Source organism: Anser anser (genome assembly GCF_964211835.1).
Source record: "Anser anser genome assembly, chromosome: 3".
In the NCBI taxonomy this organism is placed as follows: Eukaryota; Metazoa; Chordata; class Aves; order Anseriformes; family Anatidae; genus Anser; species Anser anser.
Genome location: NC_139722.1, coordinates 114,987,766 through 115,004,997, shown reverse-complemented (window position 1 = coordinate 115,004,997; position 17,232 = coordinate 114,987,766). Strand labels below are relative to the sequence as shown.

The following is a 17,232-nucleotide window of genomic DNA, read 5'->3' as shown; positions in this document are numbered from 1 at the left end:
TAGTTTACAGTGCCAGATGTAAAAATATTGTCAGTTGCTAACTAGATACTTCATGCCACTTCTGTAGGAAGAGTGACGCCTAGCTTGACTACAATAATCATCTCCTCAGTATCCTCTCTGTAAAATATTCTCTCTTCTAGAATTTGAGTTGCAAAATTTTTATGATCTGAAAATCAGATACTTTTTGTTCATTACGAGGAGTAGAATGATGCAGTAGACATCATCCCTGTATCAGTGGTGGTTTGTGACAGAATATGTAGCTGTATCTCACAGAATTTTTTCCATGAACTTCTCACTTACATTTTTTGGCTCAAGAGGGTTTGTTCTCCACAACAGGGCATGAGCAAGCACACGTATATACAACAGGTATGAAGCCTTATAGGGTAGCTAACAAGGACAATTGCACAAATAAAAATAGTAAGAAGTCAAGCCCAAGAGTTTTAGCTAGATATTCAGAATTAACCTATTTACTGAACATTTTGTAGTTGAGATTGTTGTTCTTTGCTTTGAAATAATTTATGTTCTTAATATGTATTCAGCCATCACTTATCTGTTATGCTTTGCTTCCTTTTTATTTTCCTTTCATTGAAAATGAGACTTAACTCCTTAAAAATCATTTGGACTTGATCCTAAAACATTGAATAGTTTCCAGTGCTTTTGAAAACAATAGAATACAAGAGCTTTCATGACTTAGTTTTCATTTCTCTGAGGCGTTTTTGAAACTTTGAAATCAGTTCAGAATATCCTATCTTATTATCTGGGACATGGTGTTTCTTTCTTTAATATTAATGGTTTTGTGTGTCTAAAATTCTCAAATACAGTAATAGTTTGCTAAAGCCTAAGTTTAAATATAGATCTAGCTACAGAGGAATTTAGAAATCTTGTCATTGGTCTTCTATCAGTGTTTTGCATATTTATTGGTACAGTAGCATCTGATTAATTAAAAGCAGCCCCTAAATCAATGGAATTAGTTGGGTGCTATACTCAAAAGTTTTCAAACTAGTTAAGCCTACATTATTTACAGTCCTTTAAAACACTTCACATCTTCTTCAGTAGTCACTTTCTGGAAACATTGTCTTTTGCAAAAGCTTTTTAAATACTTTACAGGCCAAAAATATTGTTACCTCCAAGACTGGTTTTGCTATCCTGTGAAATCCTCCACTCACCTCTCTGTTAGACTGTGAGCTGATTGAATGTGGTACTTCTGTGGTTCAGAGTTTGTCCAACGGCAGTACAGTGGAATCCTGATCTGTGACTAGAGCTTCTGTAAGCTAACAGCACAAAGAAATAAAATACAAAGTTAGACCTCTTAAGCTTATACAATATGTTTGGCTTTGATTAGCCTTGGAAAGGGAAGCAAGTATTGTGGACAGTGATTTGGATTGTTCAGGTTAAAAAAAGTCATAGTACAGGATTAGTGAAAAAAATCACTTTTAAATGCTTTTGCTTTAGCATTGTAAGCAATTCTCCCCACTGTCCTACTTGTAAGAAATTAACATGTTTGTAAATGTGTGCTTTTCTTTTCCTTCACTATAAATTAACCGCCTCACTAATACATAGGTACCTATCTCCTTGCTTTACCTTTCAAATTCTATTCTTTGCTCTTGGCATTACTTGGATATAAGAAGTATCCTCTAGATTCATCTTCCGTTAGTTCATCTCTAGCCTCATCGGTTATTGGAAAATAGCACTTTCATGACAAAAGAGCCAGAAGTCATTTTTTGCCATCCAGCATGTGAATGAGCATGGTGTGGACTTTTCCCCTGAAGTGCACAGCTGCAAAGCCAAGTGGACAATCAGTCACTGGAATTAAATCCATCTGGAAGGTATTTGAAGCAGCAAGACATCTATGAAAAACTTGAGCGTGATGGACAGCTTTTTCCAATAGCTTTGATGGAAGTTTGAATTGAGAAATCTCTTCTCTCACCCTGCAAGAAGTTATAAGCAAGATGTATTTTGACCAACCAATATTGGCCTGTATTCAACAGCATATGAGGCCCTTATGTTCCCCTGTAGGCTTGTGCTCATTAGTTAACCTCTCCAACAGTCATGGAAAGGCTAGATTAGATGTTAACCAAACGTTTATGACTGTCTATATAGTGCTAGAGACAACTGGGCGCTGAAACAGTTATGCAGAGTGATGTACTGATAATGTTCTGGGCATCCCTCAGAACGCTGAGATGCAGACAGGCTACATATCCCTGCCAGTTAGCTCATACACTCAATTTGCAAGAAAATCAGAATCTTTGACCACATGTCTTTCAGAGAGGGGAAGGAATGAACTGAAAACCAAGCCAAATACCTTCTGAAAAAAATGGGGGGAGGGCCTCACAGCTACCTTGTCAAGGAGGGTGTCTAAAGCTTCCTGCACATCTTTCTTTCTGGGGCCACAAGTAAGAGAAATATCTTACAACACAAAGTTGTGGGTTTTGTTTGTTTGTTTGTTTGTTTTGTTTTTAAAGCATATTGAATCTGTCAGGGCCTGTTTCTTCCCTTCCCCATATTTGCTACAAAAACAATTCCTATTTATTCCTGCAGGTCTCTGGAGGCAAAAAGCCTGGTTTGAATGGGCATCTGTATGAGCAGCTGTCTCACAGGAGACCTCCTCCTACATGCATCCTAGGCTCGGTGCTGCTGGTGCTTTCAGTGCCCACCAGTGACCCAGAGCCAGAAAGACTTGCCTCATATTGAGCATCTGCTAATACTAGTGTGCTTCTTGAGGACCGAAATGGTTAATTCTTCGCTATCCTGAGCTATACTGCCTATTTAATGTCAACATCTTCTGGGGAGCGCCTACACTTTGTCACAACCACAAATAGTTTCAAAAACAACAATTTTCTGTAACTGTGTTGTGAACTACTCTTTCTGGAATTTCACCAGTGCGCAGAGTAGAATGGATGTTCAGAGGAACTTCTTGTCCTTTCACAACCATCTTGCAAAAGCTGGTGTTCTCACCAAACTCTTTTGACAGCATGTTTCTCAATGCTCACTTACCTGCATTCTGTACTTTTTAAGATCATCCTGAGACTTGCATAGTGCTGTATCTATTTTAGATTGTTTTTATTGGCAACTAATGTGTACTACCATGCACCCACGTGAACAAAATTACAGAGCCCAGACAACTTTTGTACAGAGTTCCTTTGGCCGCAGCTTCTCTGTGGGTTTCATTTGGCAGAAGTGATATCAAGCAGAAGTCTTTCCTTCAGCTTCTGATGTAAACTAAAATACACCTTATAAATAGAAAATACAGGCACTGAGAGCAGTGCCTGTGGGCAAACAGCCACCTTTGGGCTATGGGAAAAATTCAGTTAGATATGATTCATAAATATAATGAATAGGGTGCCATAAACTTGCTTTGCTCTTCACAAACAAAGACGCATTCTCTGCCTTGAAAAATTAGAAGGGCAGAACCCAGAGGAATAGAGAAAGAAAAACAGGAGGAAAGTAAAAGTGGGAGATTTAAGGCGGAGAAAAAAAGAGGGCTTGGGTCATCAGAGTGGGAAGTACAGCTTTGAAGACCGTCAAAGAATACATGAAGTAAAACAAGGGGCTTTGTTAGGCAACAAATCCTTGTGCACCTCCCTTCTGATGAGCTCCAGGTTTAATTTTGCAAAACTCAGAGTGTAATACATTTCAAAAAGTAGTTAGTTTGTTCTTTAAGCTCTAGTTAAGTTGAAGGCTCCTATTGATTACAGCTGGAGCTGGATCAAGCTTGTGCTGTGTTCTCCTGGCAGACTCTCATTTGTAAATACCTTTCATCTCATCCAGCAGTGATAATGATGTGCTTAGATGATGTGGCAGCAATTATTTAGCTGCTGCATAAGGTTTTCTGCTTTACACTAGCCAAGTACCCTAGAATCAGTCCATAGAAAGGATTATTTGCATTTTCATTAAATTTTATCATTTCATTGGAAGAAATTGTAACAGCTCCACTGTTGCTTAAGAAATCATTTCATTTCTTTCTTCACTCCTACTGATAAATTTGGAAGCAAAGGGCTCTATTCTGTCTTATTTAGCAAGTTTAAACATGTCACAAAATAGCTTTGTTTTCTGATAGCACACCTCAAGGCAAAACCCCTCAAAACTTCCATTTTCCCCAGTTTTTGAGCATCCTGTCTACCAACCAGCAGAAAAAAAAAGGGGGGGGGGGGGGGGGGCTGTGTAGGCCCTGGTTACTCTCTGAATGGATTTACACACTTGCTTAATACCATGTAAATACTGGAAAATAAAGCATGGATCTTGTCAAACTGAAGAAGTTAGCAAATATAGAGCATTAGAAACAGCACTAATAGCAAATAGAGCTGAAGTATCTACTGCCAAGTCAGTGAGAGATCCCACGTCCTGCCTGGCAATCACTCTAAATACATCCTTTCTCCCACTTCATCTGACCTTTCCAGGCCAGCAATGTTGTGTGTTAGTTTAATATTTGAAAACTGGAACTTTACTGGTATTTGGCCTACTTTTTTCTATTTATTTTCTAAACAAATGGTAGCCACTCCCTCTTCCAACTAACCTTTTAAGCTTCGCCAGAAATCTGTGAAGATCACAAGGTATAAAAAAGAAATCACATGCTCAGGCAAACAAAAGAAGGTTGCTGCATTTCACCATCCCGACAGCCCTGTGAACAGACTTCAGGAATACTCTGCTTATGCTAGGAAACACTGCCGAAATCTCATTGTCAGTGAAAGTGCCAGGATTATGGTAGCACAGCATCTATTCCGAGGCAACTTCCCAGCCAAGGACCAGAAAAAAAAGAAAAGGGAAAAGCTGTCCCAGTTGCTACTTCTATTTGATTGTGCAAAGACGGCTGGGCAGTCAGATCCCTAGCCTGTGAGCAGAGTTGATCGCAATTTTAATGCAAAGTAATTTGGAAGAAAAAATAGCTCTCTAAAAAACAGAAGTTTCCTTGGGAAATGTTAGTTTTTATTTATTACTGGCTCATTGAAAGAACAAAGTATTTTTCAGCGTCTTTTTTCTTTTTTGTTCCCAAACACAGAAAAAATGTGGCTAAACCCCAGAAAAATCTTAGCTCAGATCCAAAAATAATAATAATTCTCAGTTTCAAAAACCTGACAAAAAATCCTAAAAGAACAACAAATACTTCCCAAGCACCACTCCAACTTCCAGCCTTCAGTAGACTACATGCCCTCCAGCATCATTTCAGGCACCCTTCTTGTCTGGCCCCGCTCTGCCCACAGCAGTTGCCCTTGAGCTCCCATCCTGCTCTCACTACATCCCAGCCACGTACAAGCCCAGCAGAACACATTCTGCTGCACTACACGTACTATCTCAGCGCTTCCTATCTCGTCATTCTTCTGACAGCTCAAGTTATACTTTGAATTGGAAAAATGGCAGCAAAACAGACAGACATTGACAGGTACTTACCAGCTCTCCGGTCAGAAAGTGAGCATGGAAGCACCTTGGTCATCAAACCAGATCACACTGCTGGTCTTGAATTATAATAGTGTTTAATAAACACTACTTCTGTAAGTGAAAAACAGCTGCATTAGTGGGGCTCTTATCTATGTGCCTTGCTCCTTCCCCATTCTTTTCTTTAGCTTCCACTTAGTCCCCCATATCATGATGCATCTTTAACTTTTATGTTCATTTTTCTTCATAAATATTCATTCTGCCTTTTATTTTCTTTTACCTTCAAAGAGTAAGTTTCTCTTTCCCTGCTGCCTTTCCCTCTTTTGATCCTGCTTGGCTTCATCTCATGTATGTTCTCTTTCAAACTGAGGATTTTTAAACTTCATTTTAAGCCTTCTTCATGTTAAGAATTAGATGAAAAATTGGATTTTCCACTTAAATTTAAATGGAGAGCCACCTAATGCAAATGTGAGGTTCTTAAGGCAAGGCAGACAGAAATGTACAAGAGACGGTTCCTGGTGTTTTTGTTAGATCAATACTATATAATACTGCTTGTTTGTAGCATAGTCAAATTCACATTGTCACAGCAATCTTAACTTCTGCACATCCATTTCACTTCACTTGAACTGTGCAACCTGAACATTGTGTTTTTCTATCCAAGCTCTTCCAATCCCCTCCCTTCCCTAGAGTATATTTTGGACCAAATCAAGGGATGTGTCTTTTTTAAGTACTATTTCCATAATTTGCTTTTATTATTCTATCACTCAAAAGTTAGAGAAGGCATGGAAGTGAATTTCTTTTAACCATTTCATTTTGATTTCATGAGAAGGTAAAATACAGGCCAGTGGCCTTTGCTTATACTTTAAAAATAGCTAAGTTTTGGATACGTTTCTCCAAAACAGAGCATCTGTGAGTGCATACAGCAACACTAAAAGAAACACATGTAGGAAAAATTCATAACTAAATAGTGCTTTCAAAGGCATTTCTGAAGTTGGAACAGCATCAGGAATCTGCTTATTTACGTAGGGAGCTGTGGAGATTGCAGAGTGTTGGTACTGCCAACAGATAGGATGATTAGTGCTAAAAACAATATCATTTAGATAAGCCTTCTCCTTCTGATAGTTGCTATTGAACTCGACTTGAACTTAAATGTTCTCAACTTGAGGACTACAGTTCCTAAAACAGCTCATTCACCCTGCAAAGGCAGAAGGAGAGTAAGATGTTATTGATAAAATTCATCCCTTCTATCAAATATCTTCAGTTCCTTATCTTTTATCTTAAATCCCTTATATTTTAAGGCCACTTTTTCTTACATGAGCAAAGGGCAGGTGTGGGTTCATGAGCTATGTCCATACAACCAAAAAAATCAGGCTATTGTATTTCAGAATAGGGTTGGATATTACAACTCCTGCTCAGTGCATCAGTTTGCTTGCTGCATTAATTAGATGTTGTTCTGTTGATAACTAGCTGCTTTTCTGTTGGAAGGCCATGCATACCATGGAAGCATCACACAGACAGATGAGGCTTTCACCAGACTGCATCCCCTGTTGCGGTGCCTTTGCCAGCAACTCCCACAAGGAGATGCCTCCCTCACAGTAAGGAGACGCTTGATTCCTCACAAGAGCAAGTCTGGTTAGGACTAAAACAATTTAAGACATGCCAGCATGAAAAGAAAGGAGGATTTTTGCAGGAACTGATATTCTGAGGCCACACAGAAAACAGCTGGGGTTCAAAGTGTGCTCTGAAGTACACTTTTTGGGTAGGATCTTAGTGTTTTCCTTTGCAGGGACCCAGCAGCTACCACTGTAAGTGCTGTGAAAGGGCTTGCACAGATTTAATAAGCAATTCTTCAACTTCCTAATTAAAAACCACAATAAGCTTTCAGGCCTTTATTTCCCTAATATTACAGGTTGTAGCAGTAATATTTTGTTCAGTCAAGCCTAGCTAAAGGAAAATGCTTATGAGGTTTCCAAGGAGAGAAATAAACAAAATGGAAATGAATAGGGAACTTGGAACTTTTAAGTGTATGTAATTAAGAAAAAAAATACGTCCTTCAGATAATTCTGGAAACTATTAGGAGATATTCATAATTCATAACCAGTTGTTTGGTTTTCTTTCAAGCAAGGGGGCAGCTTTACATCAAACACTGACTAGCTTTTCCATTAACTTGAATAAACAAAACAGTATGCTTCAAGTTAAGTGAACATCTTTTTCTTTCTTTTTTTTTTCTTTTTTAATAACTGGATGAATTAAAGAATAAGAACAAGACATTTACTTTTCAAATAGGAAATTAGTTTGCATGCTATTTCTTCATGTTAAAAATACTTTGGAACACTCACAAAAACAATGTTAAGCTGAATTTATGGAAATGTTCCATATCAGTTTTGAAGATGATATGCCAGATGTCGGGGAGAACTCTTTCATCTGCAATAATGGAATAGTTTAATCCACCCTTGTTGTTTTTGAGTATAGTCCAAGTGTATTGGTCATCATGGGTGGGTGATCCTCACTTAGGCAGGCATGAACCAAAAAGCACAAGTTGTTAGACCTCTAGCACAAAATCACAAGAAAGCAACAGCAGGAAATACTCTACTGAAAGTAAAAATAAGCTATTGCAATGTAAATCAAAAAAGGTTTACCATTATGACAACTCACATTTTGAAGCACTCTGAGACTTGCAGATGCATTGCACTGAATTATTGGATTGTAACTTGAAAGCAAGCATGCCCCCATTTATGGCCCCATTAGAAATAAGCAAAAAATACAAGTTGTAAATACATATAGATCAAAAACATTGAATATCTGCCTTTTTAATGAGCAGGGAGAGTAATAATTAACATTTTGTTCTATTGAAGAAAAAAGTGCTCTTCCCTTTGAGAAGTTTTAAACACAGACGTATGTTACACCTGTGGTTCTTATTTTTATGAATATAGGTTGAAGTACCATGGATAGAAAAACCTGTTGTCTCTTGGCAATAGTTTTTTTTTTATGGCCTTGTATGAGACTAATGTTGTCACATTAACCATACTACTTTTAATTATAACAATCACTTTAATTACTATTACTTGAATGATGTTTTACATGTAGCATTCATTTAATTTAGTATGTTTGTGGTTGGATAACAAAGTATATCTTTTTAGCAGAACACATTCCTACAGGTTTTGTTGAGACATGGCTTGTACTGGCAGGGGCCTGGAGAAGTATCCAGCCCAGGGCAGGAGTTGTTTAAGTCACAGTACAGTCCTAGGCTTTTCAACTTCCCATACCATTTCCAGCATGGACAGCTACCGTGCAGAAGACATATGAGCAGAATATGTTTGGGCACTGATTCAGGTTGAACACCCTTATCTTGTTACCACTGAAGTGTTGTCCTGAATGTGATAATTTAAATACTTTCTTAAGGATAGAAAAAAACGTGTTCAGTTGCATATAGCATCTCAGTCTTGACCGTAGTCAAAAGTAATCTCAGAATCAAAAGCAGTTTACCTTTTGCACTGCAATTTACAGACTGCCTGGCATACTCTTCTAGAGAAGGAAGCTAGCACCACAGATGGAGGCAAAGTGGAGAAGAAAGGAAGTAATGCATCAATTCAAAGCTTCATTCATTTATTTTTTTTTCAGCTGCCTGCCACTCCCAAACAAACATGTGGGAGATGTTCTAGCGCTGAAAGCTATGGCTCACTCCTTTATTTAGCTATTCTATGTGATAAGTCAATTCAGTTTGGACATACCAAAGACAATACATAATTGTGACAAAGTACTGCAGTCCAGACTTGATTATTACAGCTTGATCCTTTGTTAACTCTGTTGAGTAAATAGAGGAAGGATGCTTTTCCTGTACCTTCATATTCATGAAGTCACTGTGGTTGGGTAACTTTCCCAAATTCATAGTAGTTGCTAGCACTTTTTCAGCCCAAATGTAGAAATCATGCAAGGAACTATGAAGTTGCACTGCATTAGATTTCCTCCACACACACACACACACACCACATTTTCTACATTAATATTTTGCATTAGCTCTAGTCTGTTATGCCATGGTGTCCAGGAGTACTAAAAGACAAATCTACAAGGAGCACACTTTGCTATACGCACAAATTTATGAGAGGGAATGTTTCGGCTTACCAAAAGAAGTTACACCATTTTTCATGAAAATCATTTTAATTTAAACATTCTACCTCACATATTTGCTTAAATGTAGGTCTTGGCTCCTGCATATGTTTTTCTTGTGCAAACAAACATTTGTGCAGGTTACCTTCGCTCAACTGTGAAAGCTCGTTACCAGGGCAATCGGTCCAATATACTTAACATGAAAGGGCCAAAGGAAAATTTAAAAGGGAAGAGAAAAAACAGCAATAAGAAGGGAGTTTATGGGCTGCTACGGTGTTATACAGAATTATAGACGCTACCTCATGACACCGGTGGATAGTGAGTGCACTGTTACAGCGCAGGTCTCTGCTATTAACAGGTTCTGCCACTCCAGAAGTGAGAAATTCCTCCAAATATTTGGTCTCTTGGTACCTACTCACCTGATGTTATGTAACAAATTTTCTGCTGGTATTTACCACCACAGAACACAGCCTCCCAACACCAATGAGTTAAAAGTTGTCTGGGCATCCAGCCCAGATGAATAACATCCCAAATGTTGAAGGAAGTAGCAAGGGAAATAGAAAAGCCTTTGACAGAAATTGTTGATAGCTTGCTAAGGCTGGGGAGGGAACCAGGGAATTTGGAGGTTGCTAATGTTGTTCCTATGTGTAAGAAAGGATCAGGGAGGATCCAGGAAACGACATAGCAGTGAGCTTGGCTTCAGTTGCAAGAACAATATAAGAAACATAAATAAGGGACCGAATACTTAATTTGGTAAAATAAAGTAAGCCTATGCTAATGGAAGAACTGTAGTACTCTAATTTCTTCAAATATTTTACTCTCACCTGGTTATTTCTGAGAAATACTCATAAAACATCTAACAGGCAGAGAAAGAAAGCTAATGAAAGGGACAAAGTGAAAGGAATTACAGAAGCCTGAAGCTAAGTAAGTTGTCCAAGATACCTGCAATGCTGTGGAGATCGTTTTATGTCTGATATCAGACTCACTGGTGCCATTGCTTCCGTGGGAGGCGATGTTTTCAGTTCAGATGTAGCTATTAGAAAAATAGACTGAGTCATTTTCTGCTCTCACTCACACTGAGAGCTCAGAAAATTTAAACTGATTAACCAAAATATTTAGCATTTACATTCAAAACATTGACAATGACAAGTGCAACACTGACATTGGTGGAGTTATTCTGGGTTTTGATTTGCACAAACCATTCAGGAGCTGGTTCGCTGGCACTGCTCAGCAAGGACAGAAGAATTTGGATCCCATCAGGTCATTAGAGAGGTGTCTTTTTGATCTGGTGGAATATTCTGCTTACAAGATTGCTACAGACCAGAACAGAGAAAGCGACCCACAAACATTATCTGACTGGCTTGAGGAGATGACTATACAAACAAGGAGAGCATGAAGATGATGTAGTCAGTTGCGGTACATTGAGAGCCAGTGAGCAGCAAGAAGCCAAGCACCCCAGTCCCAAGAGTAAAACATATTTGAGCTAGTTAAGAATACAGGTCTCCAGCTCTGAGCACAACATGCAGGTACAAGATAGAAGAGAAAATATTTAAGTGGCTTAAATCGAAGGATAGATGTGGACTGGATTTTTTCTACAAAAGTTTGAAGCACTGATGAAATGCATCCCATGGATTTATGTATTTCTCATAATGATATGAAAAAAATCACGGAGATTAAGCTGTTGCATAAGTGAGCAAGCAGCATGAGTCAGGGGGTTTGGGAAAAATGAGTCACAGCATGAAGGGAATCAAGCCAGGTTTGTAGCTCAGAAAGAGACTAGGAAAGAATTTTATGGATGTAGATAAGAGCCTGACAGAATGGATTGCAGGGAAGAAGTAGAAAAACTAACTAACTCTAAAGCAGGGAACCATACACTAGATTTAGAGAAAGCTATAGCTAAAAGCAGGTCAAGCAAAATTTTTGTACACAACTAGTGGTTGAAATATAGAGCAAGCTGCCAAAGTCAGCAATGGAAGGACATAATTGTGTAAATCACTTCAAGAGGGAGTGTGGGTACATTTTTGGAAAATGAGGGAATCACTGGGTATAGCTATTAGTGAGGCTTGTGGAATTAAAACTATGAAATGCAAGTTGGTTTATATTTTGAAGGAATATAAGAGCAAGATCTGTACCCCTCCGTGGTTCTCACATTTTTTTCTGTGGAAACTTCAAACAGTAACTTCTGGAAATCAGTGTCATCTTAATGAGCAGATGGTTATCAATATGAAAGTCTTCTAAAATGCACCTTCTCAAAGAGCCTGGAGATTATTGCAAAAGGCACTATTTATATTAGGATGAGTCATGGGGGTCTGATGGCGATATTTACCAAAGTACAGTCAATGACTTCCATAAACATTTCTGAAAGAGCAGTGTGCCTTACTGAGAGACCAGTCTCCTTAACTGTAATGTCCCTTTCCCCTTTCTCTACTGACTCCAACTCTTTAGATTAACTTAAGTTTTTTATGCAACATCAATCATTGCAATTCCTGCACTCTCGCAGTGTTCCTCAAGGATAGAGTACTGTACCAACTAACTTATTTGGGGAACAGTAAGGTTTGACTGAGAACAAGCCTGCAAGATGCATACAAAGACTGTCATAATGCTTATATATAAGGGATTCTAAATTACAACTGTTCAGAGAATCCAAATTCTGAACTTTCTAATCTCCCAAATACTTGATTTTGAAACTGTAACCTTCTATCAGGGTAGTATTCTGGATGTAACACCCATAAGCAACATAGGGAGATTCAAGCACTCAATCCCAATACCAATGTAATAAATATTTTTAAAATTTATAACTATTTAAAGTAAAAAGACATCCCCATAACACCAGTTCACTCTCAGGTGGCCTACAGAAAGGCTATGTAATTATCTGAGTTCAATTATTACAATGATCAAGATGCTGAAGATAACCCAGCTCAATTTTCAAATACGTAAGATCTGCAAAAGGATTGATAGAGACACCCAAGTTATTTCAAAGGAAATTGTTCAACTACAGAGGCTATGACTGTCCGGAGAACAACTGTCCAGGAATAAAATAGCTTTAGTCACTACTGAATGCATCTTGACTCCACCGAGGTCAGGCCAGGTAGCCTGGCTAACCAGAGATGTAAAGATTCGCTTTACAGTGTTTTGACATGCAAGAGAATGAATTAAACCTCTATCACAAAATACACATTTACATTAAAGCTCATATTAGAACTCATAGGCTCAAAGCAACATCTGTCTCATGATAGCTTCCCTTAAAGGCCCCTGGATTTTCATACTTGAGAAGCAACCAGTGAAGTTGAGAGGAGAAGCCCTAGTTGTGGTGTTTGTTCAGGCACGGTTGGTCAGAGAGAACGGAGAGCTCAGCTGCCGAGCAGCGCTCTTTGCTGTCATGAGCTCAGCTACTCAACCTTTTACATCTCTTTTTTATTTGTCTTTTATGTAAGCAAATGTCAACTGGTCACAGCATCAATAGCAGGGTAGTTATCTATTATTTGAGCAACATCTTAGATACACTGAGTTTAAGAGTTCATCTATATTTCATATGTTGCCTGCATCGATGATCAAATACCAACCAAGTTCTTCAACAATTTAATACAAACCTACAGCTCTTGTTCATCCATACTGAACAGCACAAACTTTTAAAAGATTAGTTGAGATTAGAAAATACAAAGAAATAAAGAAAGAAGGATGCTAAGAGAAGATCATTTTCATTACAGGTTACCAATGTAATTTAAATTGCCTACCTGGGTGAGCAGATGTGTAATATGTAGAAATGATATTTATATAGAGGTGTCAAGGAAAGAGTTGAAAGTGTTTTCAAGGTAGAGATTACAAGGTACTTGCTTGAGATAGAAGCTTCAGCTATAGCATCAGTTGCCGGAACACAGAAACAAACTTTGTCATGATGACACTAAATTTGGAAAAGAGGATGCAAATGAAAGATGCTCAAGAATGAGCTTGTAAAAGCCCGTTATTTTCTTTCTAGATCTGTTTCTTATACTGCACTCATCACTGTGGTATCTTGAGTGCTTTCCAGTAGTGCATTAAGCAACATGACAAACATCTGTCACGTCTGTTCTCTCACCCTCTCCCCAGAGAGACAAGTGTGTGCAGTGGAGTGTCTTGTTTTAATTTTTTTAATTATTATAAACACACATGCACGTACACACATTATTAAATATTCATGCTAGAGAGGAAAGGTCAAACAAATTTATCTTGCTCTTAGGATTAAAGCTGGTGAGCTCTGTGATGTTCCTATAGGAGTTTCTATCACAGCCTTGCCCCAGCTTGCTATGCCTTCGCACACGTCAAATCAATCTGGTCATGGGTGTTTGCAATAGGTGGAAACCAAAAGGATGGCTTCCCAATATGCTCATTTACTTTTCACATTTAAATCCAGGGATTTTGTCAAGGAAGATCAAATGGAATGAGATGGTAAGATTTAAGGAAAAACACATGCTTTGTGTAATCACTGTTTCATCCCAGTATTTATTGCATTTGATACAGATTAAAGTAGGAATTGACGCAGCTTCCAGATCCCTGTCAGGATCAGAGGGCACTGTGCAACTTGTGATAAATAAGCTAGGAATCTAACAGATTGGAAAACTGATATAAACTGGAAAAACAAGCTCTTACAATTATGAAAAGGCGACCTTGGAGTTACCAATTTTCATACAGTGGGGACATAAGTGAGAAAACAATCTGAAAGCTTCAGATTAGAGCTCAGTGAGGCTCTAAACAACTGCATGTAGGCAGTCTACCTACTCAAGAACCGTGAACAAACACATAAGTGCAAGTCCCAGGTCAATATTGGCAATGCCAGTGCAACATTATGCTACTTTATATGGGGGGAAAAAGCATGTGTTTGTGTCTATTAGTAAATAACACCCCTGAGAAAAATGGTGCTGATCTATCTCATCCCAAGCATTGATGTTGCCTCCTTCGATGACTTCCACTACTCCATTGCTTGAATAACTTTCAGGACAATTAGAAAAAAAAATGTTTCTCTAGTGGAGGATGATTAAGGTCACATTGATGTGTGCCAAGAAGCTTAATATTTCTTTGGGCCTCACTAAGAGCATAGATGCAGAGATCTGTGCAGCAACATCACATTGCAAAATCCACCAATGCTTCTTTCCTTACACAAGGGCTGGGCTGCTTCTGGTATCACACCAATACAATTCACATTTGGCATCACTTTCAGCACTGAAATCTTCCACTCGCTTCCTCACCCTTGTATCAATCACAATAGTAGACATGGCTGTAATTATTGCAATACTAGAGATTTCAGAACTGAATGTTCCAGCACTGAAGCCCTCCTAGCATAGCTGCCTGTTGTTCTCCTCCCACAGTATTTTCCTTGACACACAATCCTCAGGCCATCAGCCTTCCCTTCATATTAGCAAGTCCTTAGCACAGATGTGAACAGAAGTGCTCCAAGCAGGCCAGGCTGCTGCCCTTCCCCAGCGAAGGCCAGAGGCTCCTCTCCTGTCCGCCTTTACTTCCCACCTTAGGCAGTTCAGGGAAGATGCAGGTAATGCCACAAAACAAGAGGACTGGCATTCTCAAAGGGCTCCCATCAATACTTTTTCCCCCACGTACCTCTTTCCCTAACAAGCCTAGGAACTATCTCAAAAAAAGCCATCCAAGAAAAACAGCCAAAATAGCAAAAAGTACCATGACAGCGCACAGTAAAAGCACGGATAAAATCCACCAAGCATATTCCACATACTGATCTGCATTTTCATGACATGTAGAAGGCAGACAGGACATACATAGACAGCCACAGCTGAGTTGCAGTCCAGTTCAGGACCCTAACTGGAGTAAGAAGCTTGGGAGAGCCCTAAAGGGCTCCTTGACACAAGCCTCATGAAAAGGCTGTTCCTATAAACACGGACCTTCGTGGCCATAGCATCAAGTCCACCGAGAGTTTCCGAGTAAGGAGGCGGCTAGCAGGCAAACAGGAGTTTAGAACAATTGTTTTTCTTTCAAACTGAACTTACCATTCGGAAAGAAATCAAAGATCCTGAGTGCATAAGTCAATCTAGCTTGTTTTGTTTTAGCTGAGTAGCTTATTATTCCATAGAAAAATAAACTAAATGGAAATCAAGCCGCGGATGCAAGTGACTACACAACAACTTAATGTATTGTAACTAACCCACCTTAAAAGCTAGCTTATGTTAAGTTCACTCATATATGAAGTTGCTATGGATCCAATTTTCTGCTCTGTACAATCCGCAACAGCGTGCATACTTAAAAAAGAATTTCAACTGTATGAGCATTATAGCCCTTTTATTTTCAGCTTCTGCAGAAAGTAGTACATGCAAAGCCCAGCGAAGTCCCTGCAAAGACTTGCATTGACTCCACTGTGCTTTGGCTCAAGCTTTTAATGATGTGTCAGGCTGGTATGAGGCAGCCAGATCTAGTCCCTGAAAATCTCTACACCTGAGAATGTGCTTTTCAGCTGTCACTGCAGAACAATGCGGTCAGCAAGTCCTGCAGCAGCACAGCAGCTTTAGGACTGTTACTATGCAGAAATGCAAAGAGCAGGCTAACATAAAAGGACTTTATTTTTCCTGTCAGATAAAGAAAATGTATGTAAAATATTTGGGCATTTGAGGAAGGACAAACATTGAGAATCAATTCAAACTGTTGATGGTTTATTTTTTATTGAATCTTGTGGTCAAAATTGTTTTCATTTGCTATGTGAAAGAATCCATCATTTTTTCCAAAGCACCACCCAGAATCTGCCACTGGTGATGTTCTAACGTCCCAAGTGCCTATACAAATAGAGAGGTCAGCTGAGATTTGTAAACTAGAGATCATAAGTTTTAAGGAATTTGTTTATTCAGCCTAGAGTCTCCAAATTGTGTAGAATGCCAAAATTAAAAAGTCCTTTCACTGTACTGTGTCAGGTTACAATAAAAAGCTCTCTAACATTTTGGATGTTCGGATGAGAAAACAAATTGCAATTCCATTTTAAGCAAGTTATTTGTCAGCACATGCACTTTAATTATATTTAAGTACTTCCAGCATTTTCTAATGAATAGGCAAAATCAAGATGTTTTTATACTTGTATAAGCCTGCATTTAGTGTGAATGAAAAGCTACCTGAATTACACAGAAAAGTATCGGTCCAGTCTTTGCATTTTTAGCTGTACTGCTAAAATACAAGCAGATGTACACTATTTCCAAATACTTTAACAGATTGACTGAATTAGGAGAATTTTCATGGGAATGACAACAGGCAGATCTCTTCCTGATGAGAAGGCCACCACACACCAAGTTCCAAGTCCCTCTCCAAAGTATGGGGTACGGGAACCATGCAAAAGGATCAGTCTTAGAAATATTTTGTTGTGCTAATATTAAAAAGTCATCTCATTCCTGAGAAACAGATGAACTACTTTTGCTGAAGTTTTCCAGAGTAATTCAGCATGGAACGAACAATCAGCACGGGAAAAAAAAAAGTTAAATGATTTAAGTAGCATAAAGCTGCAAGACATCTATGAAAAGTTTTATAATGATAAGTACAAATAATAATGGTATTTGACAAATAAATGTGATTATTTAGAATAACCGTATCTGATACGTTTTCAAATGCAGTTAAAAGCTAATAGAAATCTGATAACATTTTATATCCTGCAAATGGAATAAGCTTTGAGATTACTTCTTGAGTGTATTTCAAATTTGCTGCCTTCATTTGTAAGTAGCCTGAAAATAGGGAAAACATTTCAACAGGTAACTCTAAGTAAGTTCTATGACTAAT

General features: G+C 38.5%; 2 protein-coding genes across 5 annotated transcripts in view; one reads left to right on the top strand and one right to left on the bottom strand.

The window, feature by feature from the left end:
• The window catches only part of CCDC85A (coiled-coil domain containing 85A), a 217,413-nt gene extending 200,195 nt beyond the window's left edge, over positions 1-17,218 (bottom strand). Inside the window, exons 1-3 of one of the 3 annotated variants that reach the window (XM_083832380.1) lie at positions 10,420-17,218; positions 5,386-5,484; positions 1,167-1,271 (exon numbers count right to left, since the gene is read on the bottom strand). The gene's annotated coding sequence lies outside the window, so the exon portion shown is untranslated. Of the gene's footprint in view, positions 1-1,166; positions 1,272-5,385 lie in introns of all 3 variants that reach the window. The other 2 variants (XM_083832378.1, XM_083832381.1) reach the window with 2 other exon arrangements.
• The window catches only part of EFEMP1 (EGF containing fibulin extracellular matrix protein 1), a 48,897-nt gene that overhangs the window by 18,742 nt on the left and 12,923 nt on the right, over positions 1-17,232 (top strand). The window lies entirely within an intron of this gene.